General features: G+C 41.8%; 1 protein-coding gene and 1 long non-coding RNA gene across 2 annotated transcripts in view; one reads left to right on the forward strand and one right to left on the reverse strand.

Annotated features, from left to right (window-relative positions):
* The window catches only part of CRIM1 (cysteine rich transmembrane BMP regulator 1), a 187,717-nt gene that overhangs the window by 166,195 nt on the left and 7,764 nt on the right, over nt 1-13,758 (reverse strand). The window lies entirely within an intron of this gene.
* LOC123286529 (uncharacterized) lies at nt 10,583-12,836 on the forward strand. The gene is made up of 3 exons (XR_011504106.1): nt 10,583-10,697; nt 11,145-11,316; nt 12,352-12,836. It is a non-coding gene; the product is annotated as an uncharacterized lncRNA (long non-coding RNA).

A 13,758-nucleotide genomic window follows, 5' to 3' on the forward strand; every position in this document is an offset into this window, starting at 1 on the left:
GTTATTCCTCATAACAACCCCAATGAGGTAGATACTCATTATCTACCCAATGAGGTAGATATTATTATTCCAATTTTTCAGATGGACACTGTGCAGAGGTCAAGTCGCCTGGCTAGGGTAACACACCAGGCAAGTCACCTGGCTAGACTACAAACTGACTTCAGAACCAGAAGTCCCACTAGAACACAGCATTGCCTCTCAGTAATAAAACGTGGTTTCTCCTTAAGGAACTTATCATCTACATTTCTGCTGAGGAAGTCATCTCCTCTGGGCAGTTTTTCTTGAGACTGCATGCTTAACGCTCCCTAACAAATGGAAGCAACACACGCTGGCCACAAAGGTGGGTAAAATGCTCCAAGACCAGGTTGATTCACAGTCTGGGGAGCAAGCAACAGGGCTGAGGAGGCAGGGCCAGCGCTGGAGTGAGGTCAGTGCCACCGGTGAAGGCAGGCAAGTGCCTCAGGATGAGGAGAGGCATGGTCAGGTCGGCTGGGCAGAGCCCCCAAGTTGCTAACAGCAGAGAGCACCCGTCTGCAAGGCTGGAGGCTGACCCAGGGCAGTAGCTGGATGGGGGACTTCCTGAACATGGGTGGATGCAAGGTAAAAGGATTCAGAACTCACACAGGGGAAATCTGTGACCAACCCATAAAGAAGCAAAAGACTCAGGGGGGTAGGGGGCTCAGGGGCTGCTGCGTTTGCTCACTCTCAGAGCAGTGGAGACGGTGATGCACAGACTGAGCTGCAAACCCCATCTCACAAATGCAGCCCCAAATGCTATATGCTTCTACTATTTACATAACTATCTTTTCTCCAGACGCTTGGTGTTCATTATTTGCAGGTGAGGAAGTTAGTTATTTGACTACAAATTCAGAAAGAAAAGGAACAGAACGGCCGTGGTTGGCGCACTGGGGGAGACTTCCGATATACCCACCAAATGAGATCCAGATACTGAGAGTCGACCCTCGGAAGCACCAACTCGGAGAGGTAACAGCGTGAAGCAGCCATAAACAAACCCATCCCGAAACAAACCCATCCAGCATTGACCCCTGGCGAGAACCTCCGAGTCCACAACCTCCCTCCAACTATATTTATGCCTTCTCCCACAGTCTCACATCTCAACAGCCAGAAATAAACCCGGGGCTCTCAAAACCGAACCTTTCCTCCTCCCCGTCCTCTGAGTTGGCCAAGCTCCAGGACCCTGGAAGCAAGGAAACACAGCCCAGAGACACTGTACCAGAACTCACACCCGGCTGAAACATTCACCCCAACACAGGCTTTACTCTCTCCCACATGACAAGGAACATACAAATCGACTTCGTTACTTATTGATTCAAACATTTCCAATCACATTGTTAAGAAGCTTTTGAAAAGAAAACACAAGCAGTTTTGGTTGATAATAAAGATGATCTGATTAATGATTAACTGTTAGTACTGGAGACAATCTATTGATTCCCAGCTTTAAATAAAGTTGTATAAACTGGTTACAACAAGAGAATATAGGCTGTATTTTGGGCGAAAGCTTAGGGGATCCCAGGTGCCCACCCCCTTTACAAACCTTTTCCCTAAGAGTGGCCAACTCTCCCACACCTTTTCATTCATCCTCGAGACACAATCTCAGTCTACATATTTTGGCCATGGCGGTGGGTGTCAAATATTCACTTACTGTTGTTGAATATAAGTATCTACTAAGCTTTGTGTTTAATTAATTTTTTAAAAAACTTTACACACTTGCTGACTTTAATTAATGTTATTATTTTATGATGTAACTAAAATTTCAAAACATCCATGGTTAAACTATTAAATTTGATGTGAGTTCACCTTCAAATCACTTTTTCAGGACAAAGTGTGCTCTTTTACGTTCATATGCTGATCTGAAAAGTATCTGTTAAATTTCACTTGTGTGCATGCACCACTTTAATCCACGTTGTGGCTTAAAGACATCTAAATGGCTACTCTCTCCATAACAAGCAGCCATGTAAACATCCAGTGTTTTCTGGATTGCATAGTTGATTGGTATACGTCACGCATGAATTACAAATTTTCAAAGACTTATAATTCAGAAACAGTAACTTAATATCAGAGGTAATCAAAGGTTTTCTTTTTTTTTTCTTTTGAGGAAGATTCTTGCTGAGCTAACATCTGTGCCAATCTTCCTCTATTTATGTGGGATGCCACCACAGCATGGCTTGACAATTGGTGCTAGGTCCTCGTCTGGGATCTGAACCTGTGAATCCTGGGCTGCAAACGTGGAGCACATGAACTTAACCACTACGCCACAGGTCGGCTCCTATCTTCCTTTGATGACTCAAAAGGCACTTAAAATTTATATGAAATATATATGAAGCCCAGTGATTTGACTTTGCATACTGTTTGTGCAATTGGTTTTGAGTGAGAATTTTTTTTTTTTGCTGAGGACAATTGGTCCTGAGTTAACACCTGCTGTCAATCTTCCTCTTTCTTTTGGCTTGAGGAAGACCAGCCCTGAGCTAATTTGTATTTTTAAAGATTAGAGAAATGAATATGAAATATTACAACATATGCTATCTATACATTTGAATATGAAACCAGTATCTGCGTTGTAAAAACTATTAATACATCAGCCAATAATAACACAAGGAAAAAAAAGTCTGTTTTCCTAATAGAATTTCAACAAACTTAATTCTGACAATGACCCAAGTTTTTCCAAATTTTATATATGTGCCTTGTGGGATAACTTCTAGGCCTCTGGTTTTCATTTATAAAATGGTGGAAGTGGAAAACCATTTTAGATTCTCAGATAAAATCCTTGATAACAAGAGCATATGTCATATGTATGCAAAGCACAAAGGCTGCAAACTCATCTTGAAGTTAATATCTAGTCCCTATTTAGGACTTAGTTAATTATATCCATTTTTCATACTAAATAAACATTTGCAATCCAATAATGTACCAAAAAAAAAGCAAGAGAATTGAAATGTCCCTCCTACCCAGGGGGCTGGCTATTTGCACAAAGTTTACAAATCATTACTTAACCTTACTTACGGAGCTTCATTGTCCTTAGAGTCAACACAGGCCTGGTGGTATCAAGGACAGAAGACAAAACAATTAAGGGCCACAGTCCTCATGCCACAAGCCCTAGACACAAAGGACCAGATGTACAGTCAGTCAGTGGTCAGATCCTTAGTAAGGGGAGATGAGCCAATTTCAGTCATCTGCTTGGAGAGCCTTGGCACGCACAAAAATAAATTCCATTAAGACTACATAGAATTTTCTCTTAGGTTCACCTGGAATGACTTTTTTCCCCTTCTTGCCTTTTATATAGTCCTGAAAGGAAATGAAGCTGAAAGTTGGAGTACATCTCAATTAATCAGCTTAAATTATAATAATGGAGACTATGTAGGAACATACACTTGATATAATTTGCAGTGGAAAGAAGCAAGATACAAGATGTATGATAAAAATATATGTCTAAAGAGAAAGACTAGATAGGGTATATATACATTTATATACACACGTGCAAAGACACAAAACTGGTTCTTGTGTTTGGAACAAGAGCGTTTGGGACCATTGTTTTTCTTCTCTATTTCCAAAACTGTTTAGTAGAGTTATGTCGCCTTTACAATAATTTCCTTAAAACGAAGGCAGTGGACCAAATATTTGGCCCTAGCACACATAGCTAGTTACGGGAAATAAGATGTTCAAGAAACCAACTACAGAGAGGGAATTTAGGTAACCCTTTCTGACTGACCATTAAAGGGACTTGGGTCTGTTTTTACAAGGCAAGGCCCTTTCCCACTTAAGCTCCAAGAATCTTTGAGGATGAAAAGTTCCAGGGAATATGCGTGTCAGTCATTTCTGATGGACTCCTTTCTTGACACATGGCATGGGCAGGACATCAGCAACTCCAAACCTGATGGGGACCTTATCAACTGCAAAAGAGAGGACTCAGGAGTGAAGTGCCCACAGCTTCAGGTAAGCCACTTAGGAGACAATCTACATGTACTTACTTATATAAATTAATTAATGATGGCTAGAGACAGAATTTTTTTTCCCCATTGGAATTAACAGACCCTAACAGCTCCAACTGGAAGAAAATGCTATCACAGAAGAATGGACATAAAGAGGTGATCAGGACAAGAACGTGACCCTGTAAGGGATTCTCTTTACACGTGTGCACATTGCACGTGGGGATGCGTGCATAAGCATATACACACATCACATACTGTGCAATGTGTGCACAGCTGTCCAGTGTAATGACAGTTTTCCTCTGTAAAAAAGGACAGACAGAAAAGAAAATGTCTATGTTTCCATTACTCCAAATCCCATGCAGACTCGGGGGCGCCTTCCCACCGCATTCTGCCAGTGCCCTGGCCCCCCTGCAAGGCTGCCCTAGGTCACTGACGACTTCATTTCTACCCCTCAGAGAGCCCCATCTGCTTGCTTTCTCTAGCACAAAAGTGACCTTTCCTCCCCAAGAGCTGTCTCTGGGTGCAGTTGTAGGCACGACAGGCCAGTCAAAGGCCCGTTCAAGACACTGATTTTCCCCAAATAACTGACAGGTTCTTTTCAGGACTCAGGTAACTCAGCTATCTCAACAGCTGAAAATGGTACTTGCTGGCTGCACTTCACACCCACTTCTCTGGTTCTCACCTTCCAGGAAGTCTACTTTTCAGTTACAAGAACTGTTTACCTTGGCTTACAACGTGAGGGGCACTCCCTCCTTCAAGCGTGTTTCCCAGTCCTCCCAGGCCTCCATTCATTTATTTTATTAAAGACTGAGGGTAAACACGCTATTCCAGCAGCAAGAACAGCTCCGAGTCCTTCACCGCCCACCTCAAATTAACTGAGGAATCACGGGTTCTGAGATACACACGTCTCCGATTCTGGCAGCATCCACCATCAGGTTAAATATTCCTTCTGCAGATACCACACTTGCTCCCAAGGTCTGGGAGCTGACTTTCAATAGTACTGAAGCCACACAAACGTTAAAAAAATAGTTTTTAAGAGTTATAAGAAAATCAACACTGGACCGTCAAAAAATTAGTTTGCTTAGAATCTTTACTTTTCATCGCCAACTAAGCATGATGGAGAATTTGAACTCTACAGCTATAACTTTACTTAGCCATCAGTTCCAGCTTGCCCTTATCCCCCTTCCAGAAACTTTTATAACAACTAGTGGTGATTAAGAAAAGGTCCTCAAGTGGGTTACTGGACACCAACGTTATGAAGAATCACCAACTGGGGAGAGAGGAGCATCTTAAACATGGGAAAGGTGAAGGGACATGCTGCAGCAGATACATCAAAATTAACCCTGCTGTAAGAAAACGGGGCTCTCTGGGGACATTCACTCAACTGATAAAAGGGTATAGGTGCCCCGGCTTATACCAAGGATAATTTTGTATATGTGTCTATGACCCTGTATACTTTATCTTGGCCAAACCTTTTTTTTTTCCCTGAGGAAGATTTACTCTGAGCTAACATCTGTTTTCAATCTTCCTCTTTTTGCTTGAGGAAGATTCATCTGAGCTAACATCTGTGGCCAGTCTTCCTCTGTTTTGTATGTGGGTTGCCGCCACAGCATGGCTGATGAGTGGTGTAGGTCCGCGCTGGGGATCTGAACCTGTGAACCCAGGCTGCCTAAGCAGAGTGACATAAACTTAACCACTATACCACCGGGATGGCCCCCCAACCTCTCTTCTTTAGCAGTTGAAAAAGCTTAGCTCTAAATGCGTCACCCAAAGGCTGTAATTTGCTGTTGTATCCTTAAATGTCTAATGTCTTTCTGTCCTAATTTGTAAACCACTTGAAGACCTCTAGAAAAGAGAACAAAGAGTTCATGACTAGGGCTGTAGGAAAAACAACTCCACACTGCTAAGTAACAAGTTGGGACACCAGCCACCAGTCATCAAGAATTCCTTGGTCCCTGAAGTCATGGGGTTTGGAGTACATCCAAATGGGATTTTGCTTTCTTAAATTCCTTATATTGCATTCCTATGGACTTCCTGTTCAGACCATTGTGGGGCATTTTTATTATTCACAGTCACACACTTCCACCCTCATGCTGTGGCTCAGGACTTCCTTCCCCAAAGAAGTTGTATAGTTAAATTCCTGAAGACATCTGAGATCACCTAGAGCAGGAAATGGGTTGTGTCATTCACTGGCACTGCACTCATGGACTGAACATTCAATACATTAAACTCCCTCCTGATTAGTCAGCATACATGTTTAAGACACCATCCTGGATTTGTTGATAATACAGATGTGTTTGCTTTATCATCATCAATTATTCATATGGTCATCTGAAGTGTGTCTACAAAGTAACCCATAACTGTTTATCAGTTGTTTACAAGCAGCTGATCACAGAATCTCCACTGCTCGATGCACTAGATCCCCGTGGTAAGGAGAAGGCTATAAGCAGCTGCCTGGGAGGAAAATTCTTACAAGCTGATGAAGGGTTGGTGAATGAAAGATGACACCTTGATGACAAACTGGCAAGGAAAGTCCTCACAAATAAAAATTCTCTATAAATATTTGCCAAAATAAACACAGCTGAAACTAACCCATCATAGCAAAATTAAAAAAAATAAAATCTAATAATGATTTGGGGCAGGGGTAGAGGGAGAGGACATGGGACACGGTTAACCCATTTTGAGCTTCCTTCTGCAATAATGTCACTTCTCACTGGGATTCTCCTGACAGGTAGCGTCATTTGTTTCAGCTTCCACAATGCAAACCAAACAGTTCAGATGGAAAAGTTTTTGTATCATATCTTGGATGACCTTGAGTCTAGATTTAGTCAACAAATGCTCATTGAGTTCTTCCTGTGTGCCAAGTGCTAGAATAACACACAATCCTGGCACTCAAGGGGATCACAATGAGCCCGGGAGACAGAAATGTGAACTCCAACACAGTGAAAAGTGCTATAACAAGAGAAGGAGAAAGTGCTATTTATGGGCACCAGGGGGTGGGGGAATGACATTATTTTTTCCTGGGCAGAGCAGGAAGGCTTCACAAAGGAAGCCACGTAAAACGGTAGGGTTTGAAGGATAAGAACACATTTGGAAGGATGTGAAGATAACTTCGGGGAATCTGAAAGCCAACACCGCACCTTTTCCAGTGGCTTGCCTTTGACCCTCACCTTCGGTTGCAACAGATACTAGGATCTATCGAACATACCTCCTAACTTTCTGAGTTTTCAAAGGGGTTTGTTCAAGATAAACCTGAAATAAAACTGGAAAACCTAAACCTTGAAGAGGAGAATAGTCAGGTACTGAATTTAGGAGTCTAATTTTCCTTTACCTGAGGGCTTTTAGTAATAACATGTAAATTACTAAGGCTCTCCGGGAAGTTAAATGCTTATTATACTGAGATCATCCAAAAAAAAGTAAAGTTGGAATCATTATGCATATGAAATATATCCCTTCTAAAGAAAAAAAAAAGTGCACTGTTCCTTCTTTAGTAGTAGTCATCCTTTATGTTTTTTCTCTCTTTGTAGCTCCCAATACCTTCTGCTTTTCCATTCTCTCAAGAAACAGTATCACCCAAGCATTTCTGGCTCAAGGGCATATGCTTACATATTCACACACAGTTTAAAAAATATAATACACGGGCTATTTTCAGTGCCAAATGTAGCTGTAATTATGTATTTCTTTTGGACATGTTTTATGTTATTAAAGCATGTAAATACTTTATCTCCCTCAAGTTTTCCAGAACTCTACTGGCAGAGAGTCTTTTTCCTTTCTCTTTCCAAAGCATCGAATACAGTTTCCTGAATAGAGAATCAATAAACGGTTGCTGAGGGCTCACCTTTTCTCAACATAAGTCTTTGAAAATAATTTAATCTCTTTCCAACAAAAAATACCTCTGGCTTCTTTTATTTTGCTTACTTCCCTACATAGTGACTCCATTTCTCACCCTAAATCTCTGCTTTTCCTCTCTGCCATCACATCTAAAATTCCTACGTAACACCAAAAACTATGTTGAGTGATAACCTACCATAAACCATCTCACACAGCCTTAGAGTTAATACAACTTTTGTCCTAATCACCAATACATGACATAAAGTCAGGTAGTTTTCCTCAGCTCCACTTGCCCATGTATAGATATCCCAATTAACCAGGCAGTTTAAAAGCCAAAGCACTTTAATTAGAATTGTTTTTTTCAAATGTAATAAAACAATGCACAATCTTTATTAAGAAGTCATTCTCAGTTTGCTGATTTACAGAGTAGATAGTACATTTAATTTGTTTCAAGCACGCAAATTGTTTTCAGCACATCCGTAATACAATGCAAAGTATTCTTCGTCTGTATTGTGCCTTCAGCAACTGAATACACATGCACGCGCACACACGCACAGACTCACTCTCCATCCAAAGGCACAAAGTTAACCACACCTTGAAAGAAGGAATTATCACAGCTTCCTATCTCTCAAAGTCACATCTGGACCAGGGCTCCAGCTGTTGATGCTACAGTTAAGGTTTACCATCCTGGGCACATCTTCCTAGGCCAGCAAGTCTACCACAACCTTGTGAAGAGCCTTGTTTTATGACACTTTATCACCTTCTGATCCATATTACCATATTTCACAGTGTCAAATGGATTTTATGTTCTGGCAAATGCTCCCCTTCCAAACATTTCTCCAGAAATCCTCTTCCGCCAGCCTGTTAGTGTAGATACCTTTATTAGAAGAGAACCCAACTTCTCTTAATAGTTGGGTTACCAAGAGCTGGAGAGCTGCATGTCACCATGCTGGGAAGAACGTGGAGGCAAATGGCAAGACGGCTGGCAAGCCTACCTTTCCAATGGCTCTCAGGGCACTGGAGATCCAGCCTGCACTGAGTTGTGGCAGGGACTGACCAGAGAAGGAGCCCACATCAGAGCACAAAGTCGTGGGCATGGGAGGTATTAAATAGACCTTCTAGCACAGACTCTGATGGCAGCAAATGCACACTGAACCCTCGCTGCTTCCAAGAGAGAGGTATTCGGCCTCAGGCATTCAGACTCTCGTTAGTGCCCCCATAGTTTAAAAGTCCTCAAGCTAATATGCACCAACCACGCAGGAAGGAAACCAAATAAAGACCTATTGATATACCAAAGAAGAGTAAAGCAGAACCTATTTAGGCAAAAGCTCCAGTTAGTAAATGAACACCATCCACCCCTCAATGGCTATTTCAGACGCCACCACTGTTAGCTGTCCAGAAATCTACCCTGGAAGAGAGAGGATAAGATCCGGAGCAGGATTTAACTTTTGATATTATCTTCAAAAAAGAAAAGAAGGAAAGACAGAGCAAGCCACAGTACTCCACACTAGAAGTGTTTTCTGTTAAACAATATATAATGTCTACCCACTTCTTAGTAAATTTATAGCAGTTTTACAGATTGGACCAAAAAGAAATCTTTGGGAACAAAAAGGAAAATATTACAGAAAATAAAAAATCAAATAAATTCATACTGCTAGGGATTGGTGGCTTAGGTAATTGCATTGAAAGTGAGAATCAGAGAAGAGATCTACATAATAATTAGCGGCTAAGTTTTCTCATGTCACATACTCCCAAATGGAGTATTTAGAATTCAGCAGACTTATTAACGAATAAATGCCCGACTGGAATTAACTAGCACCTCATTCTGGAAGGCTGCTCTTGGCAAAAATGTAATATCCACAAGGCAAAGCAAGCTGATTGCTGGCGGACGCTGTGGGCTGTGCTGAGCGCCACATACTTCAGAATAATATGCATTACATCAAGTTTCAGAGCCACAGATTCACACCACCTAACTTCACTGGGTGTCCTGCCGCTGGACAGCATGCAAAGGAAGGGTGGAGTTTCTAGACTCTCAAGAGACAACTTCCCAGGCTGCACAGCTAGCCTGTACTTGAAACATATGTAGTGAAGATCTGCTGTCTCACACAGACGCAAAGAGCTTCCTGGTCCCGTGGCTCAGCGACACACAGAGGTAAGGGAGCCAGCATAGAGCAGGATGTCCCACCGCAGACACTAATCATTTCAGCCTCCCAAGATGAGGCACCCAAGTGCCACACTACCCCTCCTTCCATGCACTATGACTGTTCTGTTTCTTTAAATTCAGGCTGCTCCTTAAGGAAACTCCCTGGCAAGGGAAAACAGCAGCAAAGGTAAAAGAATGCTGAGAATTTGGCTGCTGCCTGCAGTATTAGGAAGAACAGCAATTACTCAACTCTCTCCTAGTGTCAGAGGCAGAAATGAGCATGCGAATTTGGGCAAGTTTTGGCCTGTCTTTGCTCAAGCTTCTCCCTGTGCAGTATCTGTCACCTACCTACCTCACAGTCCTAATAATTAATGAAGTAAACGAGAAAATGGAGAAAGAGTGAAGGCAGCAGGCCAGCAGAGACATAAAAGAGAGGCATAAATTCTACCTTGAATCCAGGCTAGGCCACAGTTAATACGGCTTAAAGATTGCTGGCAGTTAAAAGATGTCAGTGACTTCCCAATAACTCTGTTTTGCTGTCTCCACCACCTCACGGTAAACATAACTATGGGCGAACCCTTGATCTTTTCCTCCAAGCCCTTCCGTCTACAGCACTTGGCAGAGAGTCCTGTAGACAATCCCACTTTTTCCTTCCCCGGCTCTGCAAACACAAGGTAATATTTGACTCCTGCCCAGCACTTCCAGATCACAAAAACACGGATCTTATGACCAGAAAGGCCTTAAGATATCATCTGGTTCAGTTCCCTTGCCTTCAGGTAGGTAACTATTTAATTCCCTTTTGACAAATTAAGACAAAATAAAGTCAAGGGAAGTCGAGTTTTATTGAAGTCACTGAGCGATTAAAGGATGAAGGGCAATCGGGAAGCCACGGCTATTTTTTTCTCCTTTATCATGCTATTCTCACGTACAAGAATTTTGTGATATTTACCTTCCTGAGCAGACTTAAATCCTTCCTGCAACAAAGTAGGATATATACAGGCTCATTCATTCCTCTGATTAAAATACGGAAATTGATTTGGCCTTTCATTTTTATGTCACAGACAGTGGTAATAAATTTTCCTAAAATTCGTCTAACATATAAGAACTCAGTGGTTCTGAAAAACACACAGCATAACCAATCTTTCTCAAACCATTTAAAAATCCTTCTACTTTGGTTTTCAGAGATAAAGCTGTCTAGAATCTATCCCTTTTTCCTCACTCAGAATGTGAATGCCCAGACCTTAAAAAAAGCAAAGCTCCCAAGAGCAGAAAGTGAGGAAAGGGGAAACAACGTGAAGGTTTTCAAGATCTGCATCTGAGGAGATGACGGAACGTTCTGCCTCTGCAGAATTAGACACACACACTCCGAGGGGACCGAGCCCACACTCCCCACAGGTACTATTCCTCACATGTTGCAGATCTGAAGGGGTCCAATTAATTCTTCATATTGAACGTCTAGTTCAGGTCAAACTCCCTCAAGGTAGCTTTGCCTTATTTTGGCAGGTCTTTTGGAATCTTAAAAAAAGGAGGTATCACAACTCTCCAATATTGAGATGCCTTTTGTTTTATCACAGCTGTGAACTGTTTCACTTGTGGCCTTTGGATAAGCAGCTAAATAAGTTACCTCTTCTAGACGGGACTTCACAGGCTCAGGTTTCATTCTGCCCTGCCAGAAATTCCTTTCTGTTTTGAATCTGAGATGTTTGTTTATGGTTTTTGTTTTGAAATGCTAAATAAGACAGGCGCAGTCTCTAGTTACAGCCTACATCTTTTTTATTTATTTTTTCTTACCTTGCTACAGCCAGAGAGGCTGGCTGTTCGGGACTTAGCTAAAATTTCCAAACTGTAGACTCTTCAAATTATCTTCCCAGGAACTTGAAATGTAAAATGACAACACCTTAAAGTATAATTAACACTAAGTTTTCTTTCCTAAGTGTTCGTAAGACAAATGTTCCCAGGATACTTCAAATTAGGGTGTCATTTTTGGATTTCACAAACATATACTTAAAAGAAACCCTGAAATTTGGAAGTTTATCTCATCTTGCTTGTAGGTTACACTTTTGAATATGAGCACTCTTGATGAAAGATAGAGGCACTAGCATGATAGGTACTAAATGAGTTTCTGGGGAAAAAACTCAATTTCTACTGTGTGATAATAAGGTTTGGTTGTCAAGAAGGAAATAAAGAGTAGTAAACTATTGATTCCAAGGATTGTATCTTCATCGAGTTCTTTTTCCTTGTTCCATAATAGCCAACATAAAGCATTTGCCTTGTGAGTTCTAAGCCCTTATTTACTAGATAAAAACAATATTTATTTCCAGGCATGAAGGAAGAATTATAGTCCTGTCTTCCTAAAGTGGGACCACACCTACACTGGAAACTAAAGAGACAAGAATGTCGGCTATCATAACTCTAGGCGTTCTTTTCCAGCCTTCCACGGCAGCACAGAGACTCTCCGGAGAAACCACAATGCAAATCCACGGTAAAGCTGCAGTATTAGTCCCCATGAAAGATGGATGGGACGCACAGGATCAAGAAAAGCAACGTGATGTACTCCGGGCCACGCGCCATCTCCTGCTCACTCCCAGGCCCATCCTGTCTTTGAGCCACTGGGCCTGCTGCTTCCTGCTGCAACCCTGGTGATCCCAACCCTGCCTTGGAATGTCTCCAGCAACGTCTCAAAACCCACCCAAAACCTCCAACAATAAAAGGAAATTTAATTCATGTTCATAAAACCATATGCCATCAATATTAAGATATGTCACCTTTTAAAAAATATTAATGACAGAAAGCTCTCTAGAAGTAAGGATTCAAACCACAACATGAAGCCAATATCCACATCCTGCTGAAACACCAAAGGGGCTAGAAATTACAGTTGTACTGGAGCGAACCAATAAATGCTTTCTTGGTCCAGAGACCCTGGACTCGTGGCCTGTTGTTCTCACTACTTCACAGTCCCTTTCTCTCTGACAAACATCTGAGACCAGAATCCCTCCTCTGAGTCCCCTGCCCAAGAGACTTAGTTAAGTGTGGAGGAGGTGTGAGACAGCCCACAAAGTAGATGTTTCAAAAAGTTAGAGAAAGCTAACAAAGAAAATGAGAAAGGACAGAAAATAGAATGGAAATTAGAATATTAATTACCTTCTAAAAGTCTATTTCGTACCAGGAACTATACTAGCCATTATATACACATACACACACACCCCCCCAGCTATGTAATCATATATATATTATATATGTATTAATTCTCTTCAATCCTCACTATAATATTGACTTGACAGAGAGCTATTACTATTCCATTTTCACAGATGAGGAAACTGAAGGCCAAAACAACTAAGCAAGTTGGTTGTTCAGTTAAAAAGTAACAGAGCTGAGATTTGAACATAAGTGTGTCTAGCCCCAAAGTCTATTTTCTTTTTCCTAAAACTTCCTGCACAGAGGAGGAGGAGGCCTCGCTGGGTGCCGCCCCCTCCAGTAAATCCCTCCTGGTGGTCAGAGGCAGAGTTAGGAGCCCTCTTAGTTGCTCCTGAGATGCTTAACACTTCCTTATCTCAGGGCTCAACAGCTGTGAGTAACTGTCTTAGTCAATAATCAATCGTCTCAGCTATCTACCATGAGCCCATGACCTCTGTGAAAGCAGGGCCCCTCTCTTATTTATTTTGGCTGAAAAATAATTATTCTAATAGCAGGTAACATTATCAGGTCTTATATGCCACACTGTGCTACAGGCTTTACGTGTGCTAGCTTTCTGCTACTCAAAGTGTGGTCCTGGGATCAGCAGCATTGGCATCACCTGGGAGTTTATTAGAAATGCAGAGTCTCAAGCCCCACCAAGAC

Source organism: Equus asinus, chromosome 6 (genome assembly GCF_041296235.1).
Source record: "Equus asinus isolate D_3611 breed Donkey chromosome 6, EquAss-T2T_v2, whole genome shotgun sequence".
Taxonomy (NCBI): domain Eukaryota; kingdom Metazoa; phylum Chordata; class Mammalia; order Perissodactyla; family Equidae; genus Equus; species Equus asinus.